Source organism: Sitodiplosis mosellana, unplaced genomic scaffold (genome assembly GCF_009176505.1).
Source record: "Sitodiplosis mosellana isolate CC-2019 unplaced genomic scaffold, AAFC_SMos_1.0 Smas_scaffold_64, whole genome shotgun sequence".
Classification (NCBI taxonomy): domain Eukaryota; kingdom Metazoa; phylum Arthropoda; class Insecta; order Diptera; family Cecidomyiidae; genus Sitodiplosis; species Sitodiplosis mosellana.
Window position 1 is genome coordinate 1,509 of NW_022595306.1, and position 7,061 is coordinate 8,569.

The window sequence follows — 7,061 nt, forward strand, 5'->3', positions numbered from 1 at the left end:
ATTGCTGTTACTGTCCAAATCTATGGCAAATTATTCTTTTTTTTATTTGTAACAGGAATTAAGAATTTGATGCGTTATTTTGATGAATCAATATTTTGTTATGTTGGCGAGTTACACAAAAAAGCCACTACCCTTCCAATAGCAATCGTTCTCATCATATTTTGCACATTACCCTTGAGACATATTTACCTTTTAAATTGTGCTCTGTTCTCATCTTTCAAAGCAGTTCAATATTCATTCAATGTTAGATTCGACTTACATGTAAGCATACAATACATAGTGCTTTCCAAGTGACAAAAAGGTGTTTTTTTGGAAGTTCCTTCAATAAATGTTCGGAAATGAATAATTTACCTGAAAATAACTGGAGAGTATTCAGTTTACTCGCTTTGTATGGTGAACTTCTTTAACACCAATTTGTTCAGATCATAGATAAGTTATTTTGATCGCTATACAGCAGCAAAATCCAAGAATTGCTTAACAAAAAAAATGAAGAATCGTTAGAATTATAATTCTATTCATAATTATCCTTTGATTTCATGAGTTTTATTTTCAGACCAATGTTACAAGTGTTGAACTCTACTTAACTCTACTTAACTCTTGTTCTGTAACATACTCAGATCTTAAACATGTTTCTGATCGACATTTGAAAATGTCGACATTTTTGTGCATAGCAAATAGCGTATTTCATTTTGCTTAATTAGAGTGCTTTATATTTTCAAATCCGATTATTGTTTGCAACTTGAGTTGTTTATTTGAAAGTACTGCTTCAAAAAAATAATAAATTAAATGAAATTGAATTAATGAACACTGGATTTTCCTCAATTATTTGAAGTTTGGTATTCAAGATATAAGCCAATCTATTTCTATATCTACAATCAACTCGCAAAATATTATTCTCGTATTGATCGGTTCGATAATTGTTTGATGCAAAAATGTCTATTCAATGTATTACAGAATGTAGGAGAGCCTTATTCGAAGCAAGCACAAAGATCAGCTGTCAACGATTTTGAAGTTCATTCAATCATTCACCTTTCTTTTCGTGATTGATATGGTGAATTGTGGTCGTCGGTTGCTCTTATTCCTCTCTTGGTTATTAGTTGATCTGAAATTGAAATGAAATTGATTGAAATTAATCGGTTGGAATCAATTCAATTCCTTAATAAATCACTTATAACACAAGAATGCTTGTATCAAAAATGAAAACAAATCAAAAATCGTAATAAAGAAAAATGGATTTTAAATAAAAATCTTATTTACCCGAGCTGAATTCATTCAAAGATCAGGGCTGCTAAGCTTGGCTATTGATCCAATATGTTTGACTTTGAAGACACAAATGCGATGACGCGTATCTGACTTTCGATCCACACCTGAGTCGTTCCACCACACGTGTGAGCACGATGAAGGCAATGTGATCTGTAAACGAAAAATAAAATTCATTTGGGATGTTTTACGAAATCTTATACTTTGGAATGAATCATTCGAATGATGAAAAAGTATCATGCAATGGCAATTGATTGGCTACTTACCGAATTTATATTGAAGTCCAGCCCAAGGAATCCGTTTCATTTTTTTGCTTTTTCATCTTTCGTCGTAGATTCAACGGGTTTTTGATGAATTTTCGGCATTTAACAAGCGCGGTCTCCTTCTGAGCCTCGCAATCAACGATGGTTATATGTGACCAATGGCGCAATGAGTTTGTTCATTTCGATGATGAATACATGCATTTCGATTAGCAATGCTCTTCAGCCGCTTTTCATCGACTGATTTTAAACTGAATTGGTGGCATAACTCATTCCTTCAAACATTTTCATAAATTTTCTTTTGGCTCTTCACAAAATTGATCGATGGTACTTTTTCTATTTTTGGTGTGGTCCCATGTGTTTGTGGCGGACCATGACATAAATATGCTGCAACGGGCGTTGGTGTCTTATCTGATATAGTTAACAAATTCAACTTATCTACTACATAGTTCTTATATCTCTGGTTTATGTATGGCAAAATCACTTTGATTTGGAAGAAGAAAAAAGTCGCTTCGACAATTTTTAGCTAATAATCTTGATTATGAACACTACTTATTTTCAAACTGTGTTTTAGGCCAAATATTTATTGATTTAATATCGTTAATTCATAGTTGCAGTTCAAATTACTAGTCTCTGTAATATCCTGATAATTTCGGTTTTTTTTTGGTATTTTTTTTCAAGTTCCAAACAATAATTTTTATATATTCAAGTGAATTCGAACACAGTTGATATACATTACTATTTGTCATTCCAAAATGTTCGTAGATTCAAAAATGATCACAGGAGTTTTTCTTTTTATTTCTCTTCCACTACCTTTGTATTGAATCAAACACGTGAACACAAGGCTACGAAGCTCAAATGAAAAGCACCGATTAGCTAACCAATGCAACACGAGCGGACTTATTTCTTGAGGTATTCTATAATATTAAATTGTTTAGAAAAAAACAGCCAGCGAGTAGCACGCGAAGCTTTTGTTGCTGTTTTTTAAAGCATTGAAAACTATTTTCTAGTTTACCAACTGAATTAGATTCAGAAGTATGAATCTCGGAACATATGATATTTGGCCCAATCAATCTATAATCGAGGTGAGGCTGCTAGTCTATGATAATTGTATCAATAAGATTTTTTTTACCAACTGAAGGATTGAAACAGCTCGACCAGCGATTATCTCGCAAAATCGTTTGCTGTTCTTTTCTGAATCAATAGCAACTATTAACTAGTCAACTATGATTTTGTAATGAATTACTTGTATTCTCAAATGGGCGTCATGTATTTTGAACGTCATATCTTTAAGCTCTTACAAATATCGGTTTAATATCGGCTAGACTCAATATTGATGAGAATATTCAAGCTATTGCTTTGGAAATGACAATTAATCGGAATGAATTCCAATTTTGATAATTGACAAAGCATTTAGTATTCAATGGTTGGGTGAAGCCCATATGTCCGGCAAATCTATGCCTATCTGGTAGCCTTTGATCCGTGAACAAAAAATATTTTTAAGAATGTTCAACAAATCTTTTGTAAATGATGAACAAAGAAATAGATTCAAGATGTCCCTTGTTCCAAGGGAATAGTAAACTAAAAACAAAAAAATAGAATTACAGACGTTATCTATAAAACCATAAATGAAGATCCGAGTAGTATAGAAATGTACATTTCGTCCAACCATATATCTATACTACTGATCCGGTATGCATCAAATGGCTGAGCTGATGGTTGGAACCTTATTTCCGATTTAACATCATATAATTTCGGAAGTAGCACTGCATATATAAACCATTTATACGCAACAAAAAATACAATTACAGACGTTATCTATAAAACCATAAGATGAAAACCATTTCAATCATATATGCTATAGCGATAATTTTTGTTTATAATTTAGTCGATTGTTTTGATGTTTTTGTCGGTCATTTTTGACGATTTTTTCAATACTTCTGATAGTCAAATATTTTTGTGACGTTTGTTTGTGACATAATTCTTAGATTTCTTTTTTATTTTTGAATTTATCTAAATCACTGAATTATTTTGAACACTTTATCGTAAATATTTTTTATTATTGACATTTTTTTTCTCTCTCTGCAATGAGTCAAAAATCGAATTGAATTTTGTCATCGTTTATCAAAAAATTCAAGTAATGTCACACAAGTTGAATTACGCAGAATATAAGTTACTGTCCGAATCATTTACGCAGGAATTCGACAAAATCAGACAATACGAATATCGACCATTGACAAAAAACGATGAATTATATAAGGGATATAAAAGAAACATTATCAGTAAACACAATTACTTAGCTCAATATTTAAGAAATACATATGACAGCGTAAAAAACAATCCAAAAGAATTAGAAGTATTCAACAGACGAGCAGAAGGATTTGCAGCTACCACAAAACGAGCATTTAATCTCTTACGTTTACATTATGACTGGACAACTAACCCACTGGACACAATAAAATCAGATTTAGTTTCTTCGATTAAACCAAGTGCCCCTGTGACGAACGCAGATCTGAATAAGTCTAAAGACGCGGAAGCGTGTTTAGATAATTGTTCCTTATTGATCGATGATGATGACTGCATATACGGCGATTATGCAGACAGCGCAGCATTCATCGCTAGAGAGCGTAAACGGTTACGTGCAACACAAGAAGAAGTAGCAAGTCAAAGCAAGCACTTGACATAACTTTAGATTATAGAAAATTTACAATATACTCTAAGACCATGACATGTTTTATTTCTTTAGTAATAAACTAACTATAACATCATCATATGTATTTTAGAAGGTGTTCCACTGTCAATGGATTAATGGATAGTACGGGGAGTCACTGTTAATACAATTTTATCAAATGACAATAAAGCAATAAGTAAACCATATAATGTGTTTTTTCTTCTTCAAGCAAATCGCTGCAAAACTACTCGAGTACGAAACGAAGGATCAATCGAAAGCGTCAGAGAGAAAGAGAAAGAAGGCAAACAAAACAGTGCCGGACATTCAGAAAGAGAATTCAAACAGCACAAGCAGAACGAATCAAATGTCTTGCGACGAATTTGATGCCGACGACGAAAACACGGACTTTCCTCGGATGCAGGATTTCGTCAATGTATGCAAAAACAACAACAAAGGTGCAGCAACTGGAACGAATACACAGCAATCGATTGTTGAAGCGAATGAACGAGCTCAAAGTGATCGCCGTGAATCGAATGTGCACACAATCAAAACAGCTAACGCAGCTAAACGAGACAAAAACATTCCACCCATAGTCGTGCACAAACAAATCTATCTTACATCGAAGATGACTTTGTAAAGTTTAGAAAAAAGTCACGTTCACAAAGTTGTAATATCAGAATCGTCGATTGTTGTGAATTATTCAGTGCACTAGCATTTGAATAACGTCATGCCAATATTAAGTTAAGAAAAAGCACGTACAAATTGAAACATATTCGGATAGTTTGCTTTGCTAGCAGAGCAGAAATTGATGGTGTTTCAATTAGTGACAACGTTAGTTCTGAAAGAAAATATCATCAAAGTGAAAATTTGTGTAACTTTTGTTCGCGAATTTGTTTATTTAAATATTCAACATGAAAGTTGTAATACTCCTCACATTTCTCTGTGCTATAGGAGTTGTACAATCTACATACAGACGAAATGAAAAAAAAGGTGAGTTTTGTTGTGTGTCGACGAAGAGTGCAATTGCTCATGAGCAAAGAAACTTGTGTGAGAAATTTCATTTGTAACATTTTTAACAGCCGAAATAACCTTACCTGAGCATGTAACGAATAAATCAAACGAGGAACAAACTCAAGTGTCGACAAAAAGTTCTATTGAAGATTTTATAGGAATGAAGTTTGATAAAGAAACCGAGAGAATAAATGCTCGCGTAAATAGTGCTGATTATCCATACTACGTAAAAATAAATGTAGACGAAGGATTCTTTAGTTTCAATGTAGAATGTTCCGGTTTTTTTTATTTCCAAGCAACATATAAGTGTAGGGAACTTTTTTTAAAAAATAAATTCAGTTTTGATTTTCTAAAATAAATGAAATGAAATTCTAGAAATTTGTTGAAATTGGTCCACGGAAATTGAAAATTGCATCTAACGTTCGAATGCTGATAAAGAATTAAACAAAATTGAGTTTTAAAAAAATTCTGTGGAACCTCATTTTGTCAAATTTTCAGCGGAAATAAAAGAAAAGATATTGTCCATTGGCTAATTTATTTCTTCATATTAGATTTTATCAGCCGCACACTGCGGCTACAAGGAATTGAGCAAGGCAACTATATACCTTACAAATGGAGAATATTTTATTATAGACAAATCACACGTTTAGTGTCATGATGCTTTTAAAAAGGGCGAGTACCATCACGACATATGTGTAATAACGCTTGCCAGACGAACAGAAAGTATAAGAGAGCTTCCTTTGGTCCTGTAGAAGTAAAGACGGCCCGTTCAATGTCCTTGCCAGTGCAGGAGACATAGTTCGTGTACAATTTCAAAATACGGTGGGCACATCTGAGTCGGGGGACTCCGGTATGTGTGGTGTTATTTTCGCAATCCTGAACTTCAAGTTGATATTTTTCACATTTCAATCATTCATATTCATAGGAAGCCCGCTCATCCATACAAATTGAGAAGGCAATCAGGTGGCAGTCGGACTATTGAGTCATAAATTCAAACCATATATGGGTTACACAGACTTAAAAAAACATTATCGTTGGCTTCAAGATCAATTTCCTAATAATGACGGACCCACAATTCCATTTTGCTACCCAACAACACCCCCATTGTAAGAACTGATTGCTATGAAGATCGCATTCATCGGCAGGACGGAGAATATTACACCGCTGTTAATGTTCGCAATCATTTTGAATTTTTTTTTGACACGAAAGTAAAATTTTTAGTTTTTAATCATTGGAATTTCCTCTTTTAAAAATAAAGCGAAAGTAAAATTTTACATGTACAGATTTATATCATTATTATAAGAGTATATGCTCTATAGATTGCTCTTTGAACAAAAAATGAAATAAATTCACTATCCTCATTCAAAAGCCAATTTTCTTTAAAGATCCACCGTTTTTTGACTAATATTCAACTCATTTTTGTAATCAAACATTTTCGTAGAGGATCGATTCAAAATGCTAAAAATCAAACGAATCATAACGAATCAAAGCAGACAAAGAGCACTATTTCAATCAGATTTTCAACATCAATCAAATGCTCAACCGGGACAAACAGTTTCATTGTGATGGCTATGGCCCACTAGAGGGCAATACAAATATAAGCTATTGCAAAAGTTACCGAATAATAATGCAAACTAATCAAAACCATTGAGCGACCGATCTCACTTGCATGTGACGATCGGTCACTTACCAACAGTCTTCATTTGAACATTGAATAAATAAAAAGTAACGAACCGATTGGACTCTATCCATCGGTTATCATCATACAACCAATGCAGTATTTATTAAATAAGCACAATAAAGTGCTACAATACGCCGATCGTTAGTTGTGCTGTAGAACAGGTTCTGCTAACAGGCAA

General features: G+C 33.3%; 1 long non-coding RNA gene across 1 annotated transcript; it reads right to left on the reverse strand.

Annotated features, from left to right (window-relative positions):
- Positions 1-503: 503 nt before the first annotated feature.
- Positions 504-7,061, reverse strand: LOC129570680 (uncharacterized). Its single transcript, XR_008688155.1, has 3 exons — positions 1,527-7,061; positions 1,258-1,413; positions 504-1,102 (listed from the first exon to the last, which is right to left on the reverse strand). It is a non-coding gene; the product is annotated as an uncharacterized LOC129570680 (long non-coding RNA).